The sequence below is a fragment of the Pan troglodytes genome, chromosome 7 (assembly GCF_028858775.2).
Source record: "Pan troglodytes isolate AG18354 chromosome 7, NHGRI_mPanTro3-v2.0_pri, whole genome shotgun sequence".
Lineage (NCBI taxonomy): Eukaryota > Metazoa > Chordata > Mammalia > Primates > Hominidae > Pan > Pan troglodytes.
Window position 1 is genome coordinate 82556389 of NC_072405.2, and position 17732 is coordinate 82574120.

The following is a 17732-nucleotide window of genomic DNA, read 5'->3' on the forward strand; positions in this document are numbered from 1 at the left end:
CAAATAACTTCTGAATTTTGGAGGGATCAAGTAGGGAGAAAAAGCACATGCTTCCACCTTTGTTCACAAAAAGTATACTTTACCAAATTGCCGTAAACTATAGATAGCTTAAAAGAAAATTTATTTAAATCTGGAAAACAAAAAGTTTAAGTAAAAAACCAAGTTTTAAAATAAAAGTCATAAAAACATTATCTTCATCAGTTATTCAATTTCATGAAATTAATTTTTGTTTCCTTTGATCTTAATTAGCAGTTTTGTGAATTTATCAGAGTTTTGGAAAACTTTTATTTAGTCTATTGATCTTAAAGTTGTTAGAAACTTGTTTTAGGAATACTTGTTAGAATCTTTTCCATGAATCTGATTAGATGCCACTAGAGAAAAATCAAAACCATGGATGATAGAGACAGACTAGCCATGTTTAAAATCTGATGAACATCCATTATAATCAGCAATTGACAAGTAAATGTACTCATTTTTGAGACATAAAACCTAATAACCAAAATTATGACTGATGATATACTAGACTTTTAAGAATTCTATATTACTGTAGAAAATTTATATCAATAATATACCCATAAATGTAACTGAAAAAAATCTAGTATGACTTATTATTTGACAGTAATAATGACTTTCTATAAATTTAATACATCAAACAAGTTTAATTATTTAGCATCTCTACAAAATGAGAGATATATCCTTTATTTTATTTTTCTTCATTTTTCATACAGGGTGCCACTGCAGGTAACCATCAGAGAACACACTGCTATTTTCAAATAAACAGAACTGAACAAAAGCATTTTAGCATGGTGTCTATGGTATCTTACTGTACATAGAAAACTGGTGAACATCTTCAGACACTAAGAGCAGGAAATAAAATGAGTGAATGCTATTTGTTGATACGTTTATGAATCACTCAATAGTGTTAATATAGGCTATCTTTACCTGAAAGCAAAACTACAATTACTGACTCTGGCAGCACTGGACAATTCTAAAATGCAGGTCTAATGAAAAGTAGGTACGACCAGCAAGCAAGCAAGGGACAGATGCCATGTCTGCTTCCAAAGGGCATGACTGATTTGGAACCAGGATCTGCAGATTTTAAGAGTTGATATAGTCATCTTAACAGCTTAATATTAAGTTTCCCTTACCTTGTATGTTGGCAATCAACAAAAGTGAGAATTTCTGAAATGAGCTAAATAGGATTAAAAAGCAGAACACTGTCCATATAACAGAATTGCTGCTTCACAACTTTTGCCCAGTTCTCATCTGTTGTCCTACAAAAACCTCTCATCTGATAAATTTTAGTGAAAACCTCTGCCAACTGTAACAGACTTTCTCAGCCCAGCTCTAGATACTTAGTATTTGAAACAAGGCTTGTGAAGTGGATGCATCCACAGGAAAATGCAGTGTTTCTACTGGAGGTAGGTGTCAAGTTTCCTTTTTATGTTGTCAAAGGAATCTGCTCCCATATAATCAGCCTGGCCCTGTTCCCACTGCTCCTTCCATTCTTCTGAGGATACAAAAGGCTGTGCCATAGCTGGGATCTCACCAAGGGACAGGTGTGATATGGCTCCAGAGACATCTTCCACATTTACATATGAGCAGGTGTCTTTGACAAGGCCAAATTGTTGAAGCAGAGGTAAAACGTTGCTGGTAAACATGTTCCACCATAGGATGAGAAACTCTGGATAAGTTATGTTGGGATCATGGGAATCACTTTTGACACTTTTTGTTTTGGGATCATATATATAATTCCATGGTTTGACTTGTCCCAGGAAATGCACAACTTTGGCACTTACACCAAACACTTTAAATGCTGGGAGATGGGAGTATATAGAGATGCTGCTTAGGTTATAAATAAATGGCAAGTGTTTTCTGATATCTGTTGTTGCCCAGTTGCTAAAAAATGTGTTCAGGCTGGGTGCAGTGGCTCATGCCTGTCATCCCAGCACTTTGGGATGCCAAGGCGGGTGGATCACCTGAGGTCAGACGTTCAAGACCAGCCTGGCCAACATGATGAAACCCAGTCTCTACACAAATACAAAATTTGGCCGGGCACGGTGGCTCACACCTGTAATCCCAGTGAGAGGTGAGGCCAGCTGGACTTCCTGGGTCGAGTGGGGACTTGGGGAACTTTCTTATCTTACAAGAGGATTGTAAAATGCACCAATCGGTGCTCTATAAAACGCACCAATGAGCACTCTGTAAAATGCACCAATCAGCACTCTGTAAAACGCACCAGTCAGCACTCTGTAAAATGCACCAATCAGCAGGATTCTAAAAGTAGCCAATCATGGGGAGGATTGGAAAAAGGGCACTCTGATAGGACAGAAATGGAACATGGGAGGGGACAATAAGGGAATAAGGACTGGCCACCCCAGCCAGCAGTGGCAACACACTTGGGTCCCCTTCCATGCTGTGGAAGCTTTGTTCTTTTGCTCTTCACAATAAATCTTGCTACCACTCACTCTTTGGGTCCGTGCCATCTTTAAGAGCTGTAACACTCACTGTGAAGGTCCACGGCTTCATTCTTGAAGTCAGTGAGACCACGAACCCACTGGCAGGAACCAACTCTGGACACATCTTGGGGGCTCGTCTGCGATGTTGCAATGCAATGGTCCGGGTACCATCGTACCCCTTTCACTTGCTATTCTGTCCTATTTTTCCTTAGAATTCAGGAGCTAAACACCGGGCACCTGTTGGCCAGTTAAAAGTGACTAGCGCGCTGCCAGACTAAAGACATGGGTTTCAGGCTTTCTGGGAAAGGGCTCTTCAACAACCCCCGACTCTTCGGAATCAGGAGCGTTGGTTTGCCTGGAACCAGCTTCCACTTTTCCTGCACTTCTAGGCTGAGCTGAGGGTCAACAGAGAGGAAAGCCATTCAGCTCTGGGGTCCCAAGAAGAAGTTGGTTGTCCCTGCAGCCCTGAGCAGAGCTCTCAAAGTTACGTCACCCAAGTGAGACTCGCCTATCTATCCTATCTATCATGACCATTGCCTCCTGGGTCCTAACGCCTGTCAGACAAACTTCCTGTTGCCTCTCTTCTCCGAGGCTAGTCCTGCTTCTGAAAATCACTCCCTAGTTTCTTCTATAAGGATGATTTCTAATATAGATTTTGGGACTCTGTTCCCTTCCTTAGGCACCCAGGCTCACCAATCAGAAAGAACCCAAATTGTTCAATGGGAAATAAGCACCCTGGGGCACTTAATTTTTGACCAGAGCCCCGTCAGGGGGGACTATCTGGAATACCATCTATCCTTTTAGGATCCTTCCTCAGACTAGCAGAACTAACAAAGGCTATTCCCAAAGCTAGCATATGGGGAGCCTCAGAAATTATAGACTCCTAAATTGGGGGGATATGCTTCCTATTCATATGATGAGAAGTGAGGACAAAAGGCGTCACCCTTCCAACCCTGGAGATCCCTTCCCTCCCTCAAGTTATGGCCCTCCACTCCATTTTGAGGCATATCATCTTTATAGGACAAGGGTAAGGTCCCAATACCAACAGGAAAAAACACTTAGGACTCTAACAGGTTTTCGAGAATGCATCAGTAAGGGCCATTAAATCTGACCTTTCTCAGTCCTCTTGTGGCCTAAGAGGAAAGGCAAGTGTACAGGTTTTCAAGAATGTGTCGGTAAGGGCCACTAAATCTGACCTTCCTCTTTGTAGGAGGAAAACAAGGGTTTCCACTGCTGCTTCAGTGAGCGCAACTATTCCAAACGGCAGGGTCCAGGGACTGTTGTGGGTTCTTGGGCGGGGGGAAAAACAGACAAAAACCACGGGTGGTTTTTTCTTTCTGTTTTAGATGGGAAACACTCAGGCATCAACAAGCTCACCCTTGAAATGCATCCTAAGCCATTGGCACCAATTTGGCCCATAAACCCTGAAAAAGAAGTGGCTTATTTTTTTCTGCACTACAGCCTGGCCCCAATATTTTCTCTCTGATGGGGAAAAATGGCCACCTGAGGGAAGTATAAATTACAATACTATCCTGCAGCTTGACCTTTTCTGTAAGAGGGAAAGCAAATGGAGTGAAATACCTTATGTCCAAACTTTCTTTTCATTGAAGGATAATCCACAACTACACAAAGCTTGCAATCTACATCCCACAGGAGGACCTCTCAGCTTACCCCTACATCCTAGCTTCCCTACAGGTCCCCTTCCTATTAATGATCAGCCTCCTCTAATCTCTCCCACCCAGAAGGAAACAAGCAAAGAAATCTCCAAGGGACCACAAAACCCCCTGGGCTATTGGTTATGTGCCCTTCAAGCTGTAGGGGGAGGGGAATTTTGCCCAACCCGGGTACACGTCCCCTTCTCCCTCTCTGATTTAAAGCAGATCAAGGTAGATCTGGGGAAGTTTTCAGATGATCCTGATAGGTATATAGATGTCCTACAGGGTCTAGGGCAAACCTTTGACCTCACTTGGAGAGATAACATGCTACTGTCAGATCAAACCCTGGCCTTTAATGAAAAGAATGCAGCTTTAGCTGCAGCCTGACAGTTTGAAGATACCTGGTATCTTAGTCAAGTAAATGATAGAATGACAGCTGAAGAAAGGGACAAATTCCCTACCGATCAGCAAGCCGTCCCCAGTATGAATCCCCACTGGGACCTTGACTCAGATCATGGGGACTGGATTTGCAAACATCTGTTGACCTGTGTTCTAGAAGGACTAAGAAGAATTAGGAAAAAGCCCATGAATTATTCAATGATGTCCGCCATAACTCAGAGAAAGGAAGAAAATCCTACTGCCTTTCTCGAATGGCTATGGGAGGCCTTAAGAAAATATACTTCCCTGTCACCCGACTCCCTCAAGGGTCAATTGATCCTAAAAAATAAGTTTATTACCCAATCAACCACAGATATCAGGAGAAAGCTACAAAAGCTAGCCCTGGGCCCTGAACAAAATTTGGAGGAATTATTAAACCTGGCAACCTCAGTGTTCTATAACAGGGACCAAAAGGAACAGGCCGAAAAGGAAAAGCAAGATAAGAGAAAGGCTGCAGCCTTAGTCATGGCCCTCTGACAAACAAACCTTGGTGGTTCAGACAGGACAGAAAATGGAGCAGGCCAATCACCCAGTAGGGCTTGTTATCAGTGTGGTTTGAAGGGACACTTTAAAAAAGATTATCCAATGAGAAACAAGCCACCCCCTCACCCATGTCCAGTATGTTAAGGCAATCACTAGAAGGCACACTGCCCCAGAGGGCAAGCGTTCTCTGGGCCAGAAGCCCCCAACCAGATGATCCAACAACAGGACTGGAGGTAACTGGGGCAAGTGCCAGCTCAAGTCATCACCCTCACTGAGCCCTGGGTAAGTTTAACCATTGAGGGCCAGGAAATTGACTTCCTCTTGGACACTGTCATAGCCTTCTCAGTGTTAATCTCCTGCCCCGGACAGCTGTCCTCACAGTCCGTTACCATCTGAGGAATCCTGGGGCAGTCTGTAACCAGGTATTTCTCCCACCTCCTTGGTTGTAATTGGAAGACTTTGCTCTTTTCACATGCCTTTCTTTTTATGCCTGAAAGTCCCACACCCTTATTAGGTCAAAGCTGGAGCTATTAGCTACATGAATATGGGGGACAAGTTACCCATTAGTTGTCCCCTACTGGAGGAGGGAATCAACCCTGAAGTCTGGGCATTGGAAGGACAATTTGGAAAGGCAAAAAATGCCCCCCACCCCAGTTCAAATCAGGCTAAAAGACCTCACCACTTTTCCTTATCAAAGGCAATACCCTTCCGGCCTGAAGCTCATAAAGGATTACAGGATATTGTTAGACATTTAAAAGCTCAAGGGTTAGTAAGGAAATGCAGCAGTTCCTGCAACCCCAATTTTAGGAGCACAAAAACTGAATGGTCAGTGGAGACTAGTGCAAGATCTTAGACTCATTTATGAGGCAGTAATTCCTCTATGTCCAGCTGTACCCAACCCCTATACCCTACTCTCTCAAACACCAGAGGAAGGAGAATGGTTCACTGTTCTGGACCTCAAGGATACCTTCTTCTGCATTCCCCTGCACTCTGACTCCCAGTTTCTCTTTGCATTTGAGGATCCCACAGACCACACATCCCAACTTATGTGGACGGTCTTGCTTCAAGGGTTTAGGGAAAGCTCTCATCTGTTTGGTCAGGCACTGGCCCAAGATCTAGGCCACTTCTCAAGTCCAGGCACTCTGGTCCTTCAGTGTGTGGATGATTTACATTTGGCTACCAGTTCGGAAGCCTCATGCCAGCAGGCTACTCTAGATCTCTTGAACTTTCTAGCTAATCAAGGGTACAAGGTGTCTAAATCAAAGGCCCAGATCTGCCTACAAGTCAAATATCTAGGCCTAATCTTAGCCAGAGGAACCAGGGCCCTCAGCAAATAATGAATTCAGCCTATACTGGCTTATCCTTGCCCTAAGACATTAAAACAGTTGCGGGGGTTCCTTGGAAGCACCGGCTTTTGCCAACTATGGATCCCTGGATACAATGAGATGGCCAGGCCACTCTATACTCTAATCAAGGAGACCCAGAGGGCAAATACTCATCTAGGAGAATGGGAACCAGAGGCAGAAACAGCCTTCAAAACCTTAAATCAGGCCCCAGTACAAACTCCAGCCTTAAGCTTTCCCGCAGGAAAAAACTTCTCTTTATACATCACAGAGAGAGCAGGGATAGCTCTTGGAGTCCTTACTCAGACTGGTGGGACAACCCCACAACCAGTGGCATACCTAAGTAAGGAAATTGATGTAGTAGCAAAAGGCTGGCCTTACTGTTTATGGGTAGTTGCGGCGGAGGCCATCTTAGTATCAGAGGCTATCAAAATAATACAAGGAAAGGATCTCACCAACTGGACTACTCATGATGTAAATGGCATACTAGGTGCCAAAAGAAGTTTAACCGCCTGCTTAGATACCAGGCACTACTCCTTGAGGGACCAGTGCTTCAAATATGCACTTGTGTGACCCTCAACCCTGCCACTTTTCTCCCAGAGGATGGGGAATCAATCGAGCATGACTGCCAACAAACTGTAGCCCAGACTTATGCCGTCTGAGAGGATCTCTTAGAAGTCCCCTTAGCTAATCCTGACCTTAACCTATATACTGATGGAAGTTCATTTGTGGAGAATAGGATACAAAGGGCAGGTTATGCCATAGTTAGTGATGTAACAGTACTTGAAAGTAAGCCTCTTCCCCCAGGGACCTATGTCCAGTTAGCAGAACTAGTGGTGCTTACCCGAGCCTTAGAACTGGGAAAGAAAAAAATAATAAATGTGTATACAGATAGCAAGTATGCTTATCTAATCCTACATGCCCATGCTGCAATATGGAAAGAAAAGGAGTTCGTAACCTCTGGGGGAATCCCCATTAAATACCACAAGGATATCATGGAGTTATTGCACGCAGTGCAAAAACCCAAGGAGGTGGCTGTCTTACGGTGCCAAAGCCATCAAAAAGGTGAAGGAGAAAAGGCAGAAGGAAACTGTTGGGCAGACGCTGAGGCCAAAATTGCTGCCAAGCGGAACCTCCCATTAGAAATACCTACGGAAGGACCCTTGGTATGGAACAACCCTCTCCAAGAGATTAAGCTGCAGTATTCCCCGACCAAAACAGAATGGGGAATTTCATGGGGCCATAGTTTTCTCCCCTCTGGGTGGTTAATGACAGAAGAGGGAAAGGTACTCATACCTGAAGCCAGCCAGTGGAAAATACTTAAGTCCCTCCACCAAACTTTTCATATGGGTATTGAGAATACTCATCAAAGGGCCAAATCCCTAATTATAGGGCCAAATCTCCTCCAGACCATCCAGCAAGTAGTCAAAGCCTGTGAGGTGTGACAAAGGAATAATCCCTTGGTCCATCGTAAGGCCCCTCTGGGGAAACAAAGAATAGGGTGCTATCCTGCAGAGGACTGGCAGTTAGACTTCACCCATATGCCTAAGTCAAGGGGATTTCAATACTTGTTGGTCTGTGTTGATACCTTTACAAATTGGATACAAGCCTTCCTCTGCAAGACAGACAAAGGCTCGGGAAATGGTTAAAGTCCTAATTCATGAAATAATTCCTGGATTTGGGCTTCCCCAAAGCTTACAAAGTGACAATGGTACAGCCTTTAAAGCCATGATAACTCAGGGAATTTCCAGGGCGCTAGGGATACAATATCACCTTCACTGTGTCTGGAGGCCACAATCCTCAGGGAAGGTTGACAAGGCAAATGAAACACTTAAGAGGCACTTAAGGAAACTAACACAAGAAACTCGTCTCCCATGGCCTACTGTCTTGCCCATGGCCTTGTTGAGAAACCAAAATTCTCACAAAATGGGGCACCTACTATCCCTTCAGTGTAACTACACCCTACAACTTTAAGCCCCAACTGATCGTAGTAACTTCTGAGTCACCCAAACAGCTCCATTCAGATGGCTTGTCCACTTCTCAGTTCGCCCCAAAATCATCACCACCTCCCTGCTTAACAAACAGTCTAGGTTTTGTAATGGCAAACATACTCCCTGCATGACCATTCACCCCTGGAGCCCCTGCAGCAGCACCCCCACCACTAGTGAATGTCTTCTTATCCCCTCTTTCAATCACTCTCTTGAATGATTCCTAGTAGATACAAAATGTTTTTTTCTCCAATGGGAAAATAGAACACAGGAAGCCACTCAGTTTGCTCCCAATACCCCTTTCTAGCTGCTCACCAGAGCTACCTTGGCAAGTACTCTAGGAGTATGGGAAAATGAAAACAACAAACTCACACACTTTTTAAACATACACAACCAGCCAAGACATATTCCTCTTATGTGGAACTTCAACCTATATCTGCCTCCCCACCAACTGGACAGGCACCTGCACCTTAGTCTTCCTAAGTCCCAACATTGACATTGCCCCAGGAAATCAGACCCTATCAGTGCCCCTCAAGGCTCAAGCCCATCAGTGCAGGGCCATATAACTAATACCCCTACTTATAGGGTTATGAATGGCCACTGCTACAGGAACCAGAATAGCCAGTTTATCTACTTCACTATCCTACTACCACACACGCTCAAAGGATTTCTCAGACAGTTTGCAAGAAATAACAAAATCTATCCTTACTCTACAATCCCAAATAGACTCTTTGGCAGCAGTGACTCTCCAAAACCACCAAGGCCTATACCTCCTCACTGCTGAGAAAGGAGGACTTTGCACCTTCTTAGGGGAAGAGTGTTGTTTTTACACTAACCAGTCAGGGATAGTGCAAGACGCTGCCTGGCGTTTACAGGAAAAGGCTTCTGAAATCAGACAACGCCTTTCAAACTCTTATACCAACGTCTGGAGTTGGGCAACATGGCTTCTCCCCTTTCTAGGTCCCGTGACAGCCTTCTTGCTATTACTCACCTTTGGGCCCTGTATTTTTAACCTCCTTGTCAAATTTGTTTCCTTCAGGATTGAGGCCATCAAGCTACAGATGGTCTTACAAATGGAACCCCAAATGAGCTCAACTCACAACTTCTACCGAGGACCCCTGGATCAACCCACTGGCCCTTTGCCTGGCCTAGAGAGTTCCCCTCTGGAGGACACTACAACTGCAGGGTCCCTTCTTTGCCCCTATCTAGCAGGAAGTAGCTAGCGTGGTCATTGCCTAATTCCCAACAGCAGTTGAGGTATTCTGTTTAGAGTGGGGATTGACAGGTGAGGGCAGCTGGACTTCCTGGGTCAAGTGGGGACTTGGGGAATTTTCCTGTCTTACAAGAGGATTATAAAATGCACCAATCAGTGCTCTGTAAAACGCACCAATCAGCACTCTGTAAAATGCACCAATCAGCAGGATTCTAAAAGTAGCCAATCGCAGGGAGGATTGAAAAAAAAGGGGACTCTGATAGGACAGAAATGGAACATGGGAGGGGACAATAAGGGAATAAAAGCTGGCCACCCTAGCCAGTGGTGGCAACCCACTCGGGTCCCCTTCCACGCTGTGGAAGCTTTATTCTTTTGCTCTTCAAAATAAACCTTGCTACTGCTCACTCATTGGGTCCGTGCCATCTTTAAGAGCTGTAACACTCACTGCGAAAGTCCGCGGCTTCATTCTTAAAGTCAGCAAAACCACGAACCCACAGGCAGGAACCAACTCCGGACACACCAGTGCTTTGAGAGGCCAAGGCGGGTGGATCATGAGGTCAGGAGTTCAAGACCAGCCTGGCCAAGATGGTGAAACCCCGTCTCTACTAAAAATACAAAAATTAGCCGAGAGCGGTGGCAGGTGCCTGTAATCCCAGCTACTCGGGAGGCTGAGGCAGGAGAATTGCTTGAACCCAGGGGGCGGAGGTTGCAGTGAGCAAAGATCGCACCATTGAACTCCAGCCTGGGCAACAGTTTGAGACTCTGTCTCAAAAAAAAAAAAAAAAAAGAAAATACAAAAATTAGCCAGGAATGATGGCGGGTGCCTTTAATACTTTAATACTAGCTACTTGGGAGGCTGAGGCAGGAGAATCGCTTGAACCTGGGAGGTGGAGGTTGCAGTGAGCTGAGATTGCGCCATTGCACTGCAGCCTGGGAGACAGAGCGAGACTCAGTCTCAAAAGAAAAGAAAAGAAAAAAATGTGTTCAGTAAGCCTTGGTCCCCACCATCAAAACTACCTTGCTCAGAAGCAAGATGCAACAGCTGATTATATATTTAAACTGAAGGCTGATAAACGAAGACTTCGGAATTGAAGCAGTCAGGCCACCTTGGGTCTGGTCCTGCTGACAATTCTTCTCTCTCAAAAAGATCATCAATATTTGCTAGGACCAGAGTATCTGCATCCATAAATACACATTTTGAATACTGTGTAAGCAACCAGCAGTGGAGCTTTGTCAGCGTGATACCCAACTCTGGCCTCTTCATTAAGGTTAGATGAGCAGAATTGTGCCGTCTGAGACATCTACCATGATGACTTCATCAAAGACTGTCTCTAAAACTTTTCTCATGGAGTCTCAGACCTGAGGGGTGGTGAGTATGACCAGTCTCTTGGTGGTCCTGTGCTGTTTCAGAGATGACCCCAGGGCCAGGACACCTTTGGTGTAGGCATCATTCGTGGTCAGTGTCACAAAGGCCTGATCTGTCATGGTGCTGCTGGGGGTGCAGGCAGCCGGGGCAGCCGCAGGTTGGGAGGGAGCAAGGGCAGCAAGGAGGGAGCAAGGGCAGCGAGGAGGCACAGCGGGACTATCCTTTAAAACTCTGCAGGGGTTCAACTGGAAGGTGCCAAAGTTAACTCTAGATCAAAAAGAAACTTTAGAATTTTGATCTTAGAGAAGTCTGCCAAGGATTCAAAAGCTTCAAAACACTTGATGAAAACATGACCACAGGCCATTGTGAAATAATACTCATTCATTTAACCAGAGTGATATCAAAGACTTAAAAAGCAATACAGAAAATAACGTGGATGTAAAATCCTTAACCCTTTCAAAGCTCAAAAAAATCTAATAAATATAACAGGAAATTATCTTGACAAAATGTAAAATCTTTCTTTTTTAAGGCTTCTCCTTACTGGAAGCTCATTTATCCGAGCTTGCAACAACCTGAAAGTCATACCTGATGAGAAGGTACTTGAATTCAATCAAACACGGGAAACATATGTGTCCAAGGTTATATGTATACAGCATATTATACAAAAATGTGGCCGGGTGTGGTGGCTCGCACCTGTAATCCCAGCATTTTGGGAGGCTGAGGAAGGTGGATCACCTGAGGTCAGGAGTTCGAGAACAGCCTGACCAACATGGGGTCAACCCCATCTTTACCGAAAATACAAAAATTAGCTGGGCGTGGTGGCAGGCATCTGTAATTCCAGCTACTCAGGAGGCTGAGGCAGGAGAACTGTTTGAACCTGGGAGGCAGAGGTTGCAGTGAGTCGAGATCTCGCCATTGCACTTCAGCCTGGGTGACAGGGTGAGACTCCGTCTCAAAAAAAAAAAAAAAAAAGAAAGAAAGAAAGAAAGAAAAATGTAAATAAGAACTAGTATCTTGAGCAGAAGAATACATGGCTCTTAGTAAAACCATGAGAAATTTCTTGGTTACATGAAACAATTCAGATACATGGAAAAAAGCCAAGAGGGCTGGGTGCAGTGGCTCACGCCTGTAATCCCAACACTTTGGCAGGCTAAGGTGGGTGGATCATGAGGTCAGGAGTTGGAGACCAGCCTGGCCAACATGGTGAAACCCCGTCTCTACTAAAAATACAAAAATTAGCCAGGTGTGGTGGCGGGCACCTGTAATCCCAGGTACTTGGGAGGTTGAGGCAGGAGAATCACTTGAAACTGGAAGGCAGAGGTTGCATGAGCCGAGATCGCGCCACTGCACTCCAGTCTAGGTGACAAGAGGGAAACTCTGTCTCAAAAAAAGAAAGAAAGAAAGAAAGAAAAAAGCCAAGAGTACACAAACCAACTTACAGTGAAGAAAAATATTGCTTGTCTAAGACTTTAAGACAGAACATCAGAACATTTCAGTGTCAGGTTATAACAGCAGAGTTAGAACTGGAGAAAAAAGTTACAGGAGCTAACTAAAGAGTTAAAAGAGAGTTATTACCCAAGTTGAGCAAAAATATGTAGCTTCTGAAGGGGAGAAAGAAGAGCTGATGGCAATGATGCATGACCTGCAAATTGTGTAGCAGGATACCACAAACTTTGAACTTCTGAGGTATGAATTTGAGGAACTCCAAGAGGAAAACTCTACCCCAAGAAATGAAATTACTATTTCATTATTATTATTATTATTATTTTGAGACAGAGTCTCGCTCTGTCACCCAGGCTGGAGTGCAGTGGTGCAATCTCAGCTCACTGCAATATCTGCCTCCCAGGTTCAAGCGATTCTCCTGCTTCAGCCTCTTGAATAGCTACAGGCACCCACCACCATGCTTGGCTAATTTTTTGTAGTTTTAGTAGAGATGGGGTTTCACCATGTTGGCCAGGCTGGTCTCGAACTCCTGACCTCAAGTGATCCACCTGCCTCAGCCTCCCAAAGTGGAAATTACCATTTTAAATGAAAAAGACAGCAGTTTAAACCTTGAATTAAGAAAATTAAATGTAAATGTAAAACAAAAAGTGTGCAGAGAATTAAAAATCAAAGCCTCTTGCAAATTTTACTAACAGCAGATCAGTATTTCGAGAAAAGATTATTGTTCTAACATAGGAGACCAAATTTGTAGTTGTATCAGTGTTTTCGTGTGTGCGTGTGTGTGTTTGTGTGTGTGTGTGATGGAGTTTCGCTTTTGTTGCCCAGGCTGGAGTGCCATGGGGTGATCTCTGCTCACCACAGCCTCCGCCTCCCAGGTTCAAGCGATTCTGCTGCCTCAGCCTCCCGAGTAGCTGGGATTACAGGCATGTGCCACTGTGCCTGGCTAATTTTGTATTCTTAGTAGTGATGGGGTTTCTCCGTGTTGGTCAGGCTGGTCTCAAACTCCCGACCTCAGGTGATCTACCTACCTCACCTTCCCAAAGTGCTGGGATTACAGGTGTGAGCCACCACGCCTGGCCCAGTGTATTTTTAATATTAAAGTTCAATCTTTAAAAGACAAATAATTGCCTTCTTATTGTAGTCAACTTGATGACACACAAAATTTCTTTCATAAATCCATTATTTGTGATCTTTTACAACCTGCACAGACCTTAAATGACATGCTTAGAATTTCTGCTTTTTCCAATACTTCCTCTTTTCTAAATGACTAGTCATTTTACTTTAGGACAAAAACTGACCACATAAGATTCTTTCTCATACAAAATTATCCTCTTTTCTTTCTAACCTTCCTTGCCCAAAATACTTTTTCCTCCCTATAACTTTCTTTACATTTCCCTCCTACTTAACTGCTTTCTTTCTATCTTGTTTCTATTCCTTTCCTAAGCACATATTTTGAAACAACTTTTAAATAAACTCTGATTTGAAAAGAGTTTTAGTTTTCTCAATAAAGAACACAGTTTTGGCTGGGTGTGGTGGCTCATGCCTGTAATCCCAGCACTTTGGGAGGCCAAGGCAGGTGGATCACTTGAGATCAGGAGTTCCAGATCAGCCTGGCCAACATAGCAAAACCCTGTCTGTACAAAAAATACAAAAACTAGCTAGGCATGGTGGCAGGTGCCTGTAATCCCAGCTACTCAGGAGGCTGAGGCAGGAGAAGCGCCTGGACCTAGGAGGCAGAAGTTGCAGTGAGTTGTGATCACACGACTCTACTCCAGTCTGGGCAACAAAGCTAGAGTTCATCTCAAGAAACAACAACAACAACAACAACAACAAACACAGTTTTTAATGCCTTTCTTATAAGTTTTATAATTAAAAACACATCTGGCCAGGTGCAGTGGCTCACGCCTGTAATCCCACTTTGGGAGGCTGAGGCAGGCGGATTGCTAGAGGTCAGGAGTTCAAGACGAGCCTGGCCAATGTGATGAAACCCTGTGTCTACTAAAAATACAAAATTAGTCAGGCATGGTGGCAGGCACCTGTAGTCCCAGCTATTCAGGAAGCTGAGGCAGGAGAATCATTTGAACCTGAGAGGTGGAGGTTGCAGTGAGCCAAGATCGTGCCACTGTACTGCAGCCTGGGTGACAGAAAGAGACTTTGACTAAAAAAAAAAAATCTAATTTTTTGTGGTATGTTTTATATACAGAATTATATCTATCTATCTATATCTATAATATACACACATATATACATATATGAATTTTTAATTCTTAGTAACCTCAGTTTCTAGCAATAACTTTTTTTTTTTTTTTAGATGGAGTCTCACTCTGTCACCCAGGCTGGAGTGCAGTGGCATCATCTTAGCTCACTGCGACCTCCGCCTCCTGGGTTCAAGCAATTGTCCTGCCTCAGCCTCCCAAGTAGCTGAGATAACAGGTGCCTGCCACCATGCCAGCTATCTGTTTTTTTTTTTTCCTAGCAAGAGATTTTGAACTGTCACATATCAGTATTTCATAGATGAGAACCATTTCATAATTTTTATTTTTATTTATGTATTTATTTATTTGAGACAGAGTTTTGCTCTTGCCACCCAGGCTGAAGTTCAGTGGTGTGATCTCAGCTCACTGCAGCCTCTGCCTCCCAGGTTCAAGCGATTCTCCTGTCTCAGCCTCCCAAATAGCTGGGATTACAAGCATGCGCCACCATGCCTGGCTAATTTTTTTTTTTTTTTTGTATTTTTAGTAGAGATGGGGTGTCACTATGTTGGCCAGGCTAATCTCGAACTCCTGACCCAGGTGATCTGCCCACCTCAGCCTCCCAAATCACTGGGATTACAGGCATAAGCTACCATTTCATAATTTTTAGAAACATGTTTCCCAGCTGGGCATAATGGCTCATTCCTATAATCCCAGCACTGTGGGAGGACAAGGTGGGAGGATTGCTTAAAGCCAGGAGTTTAAGACCAGCCTGGATAACAAAATGAGACCCCATCTTTACAAAAAATTAAAAAAATTAGCCAGGCATGGTGGCACATGCGTTAGTCCCAGCTACTCAGGAGGCTAAGTAGGAGGATTGCTTGAGCCCCAAAACTTGGAAATGATCTGGATATTTATGAGTACCTATCACTTAATTTAACATAACATTAAGATTTCAAGTTACATGGAAACTTAATTTATTAACATTTATCTCATATACATTTACCTAATTAATCTATTTGTAATTGTTATAACAATTATACCTAGATTAGTTAGGAAAACTGATATATTAGATAAAACTAGTCATCTTTTCAAGTTGTTTCCCTGTTAACCATTTTTATAGAGTGTGACCATCAGGTGTTCACCTAAGAACCTTAAATTTAAATATATAGGTATTTTGCCTACAACTCAGAAGATACAGTTCTTTTCTTTTTTTGAGATGGAGTTTTGCCCTTATTGCCTAGGCTGGCGTGCAATGGCATGATCTCAGCTCACTGCAACCTTCTCCTCCCAGGTTCAAGTGATTCTCCTGCCTCAGCCTCCCGAGTAGCTGGGATTACCGGAATGCACCATCATGCCCAGCTAATTTTGTATTTTTAGTAGAGATGGGTTGCCTCCATGTTGGTCAGGCTGGTCTCGAACTCCCAACCTCAGGTGATCCGCCTGCCTCGGCCTCCCAAAGTGCTAGGATTATAGGTGTGAGCCACCACGCCCAGCCTGATACAGTTATTTTCATTATACCAACAATATTGCACAAGACTATTCTGTTTTTAGGTTTAATTTATAGTTTGATAACCTTTGTGACAAGCCCTTACAGTTAAAACATCTAGTGGGGACAAATATAAAACTGTCTGACCAGTAAATCCAGGCAAAAATGTGTACTGAAAATTCCGAAGACATTTTTATTTTTATTCTACTACCAAATTTAAAATCAGCTTCTTTGTCAAAATTTACTTAAGTCACATTAATTAAAAGGCATTGAGTTAATTATTATATATGTTACTTGAATGCTCATTTATCTAAGCCAATCTGAATAGAATTTCTTAAGGGAACTTTGATAATGCCATATTTTACCATGTAAACACAACATATAACATAATACATATGCATGTACATAAACATACCTAAACACATATACACACACAAGGCTCTGATAGCTTTCATTTTAGAATTTTAGTCATAAGATAGTAAAATAAACATGAGTTCAAAAAAGACAGTTGGATCCAAATTACTTTTTGACAAAATGGGACCTGTTCACATGGCTAAGTTTTTATTTGACCTGAAAGGTAACCTAATGAAGGCTGTGAACCAAAATTTTGGGCAAAACAGTTCCCATAGAAGTTTCAATTAAAAACAAACACTTTTTACTCTTTTAACAGTTTCAAATGAGTTTAGGGTTAAATATTTAAATGTTTACATTTTAGTTGAAACTGGCTGAATTGTGTAAGAAATACAAAATCTCCAAGTGGCCTTGAATTCGTAACAAATCTTTCTTTTGTTTACTGGTCTGGCTTGCTTGACTAGTCAATGCAGGCAGGGAAACATTTTAGCAGTTTTTTTCCATTGGCTTTTGCTTGTTTTAGCCTCTGTGTGGCAGACAAAACAATGTTTATGCTGGACAGAGATTTATTATTATTGCTCTGAACTCAAGATTTCAATCTGTTTAATCTAAGATTCTAACTTTTATAAATATTTATCTAGTTCTTTTTTTTTTTTTTTTTTTTTAGGATATCAATCCTTCAATTAACTGTTCTATTACCCTAAGCAATTGTTAGTCAGGCAAACCTACTTTTACATTTTCAAACAGTCTCCTGGTTGTTGGTTGTCATGGAGTTGTTGTAATTTATAAAGCCATTAATTTCAAAGCACTTTAAGACTTTTAAGCCAGGCATGGTGGCTCATGTCTGTAATTCCAACACTTTGGGAAGACAAGGTGAATGGATTGCTTGAGCCTTGGAGTTCAAGACCAGCCTGGGCAACATGGGGGAGATGCCACTCCACCAAAACAAACAAAAACCAAAACCCAGAAATTAGCTGGGTGTGGTAGCACATGCCTGTAGTCCTGGCTACTTGGGAGCTGAGGTGAGAGGATTGCTTGAGCCTGGGAGGTAAGGCTGCAGTGAGCCATGATCATGCCACTGCACTCCAGCCTGAGTTACAGAGTGAGACTACGTCTCCAAAAAAAAAAAAAATGTGGCCGGGCACAGTGGCTCACGTCTGTAATCCCAGCACTTTGGGAGGCCAAGGCAGGCAGGTCTTTTGAGGTCAGGAGTACAATACCAGCCTGGGCAACATGGTGAAACCCCATCTCTACTAAAAATACAAAAATTAGCCAGGCATGGTGGCACATGCCTGTAATTCCAGCTACGTGG

General features: G+C 43.2%; 1 pseudogene; it reads right to left on the minus strand.

Annotated features, from left to right (window-relative positions):
* Positions 1–977: 977 nt before the first annotated feature.
* Positions 978–11287, minus strand: LOC464235 (glycogenin-1-like; annotated as a pseudogene).
* Between the last annotated feature and the right edge of the window lie 6445 nt (positions 11288–17732).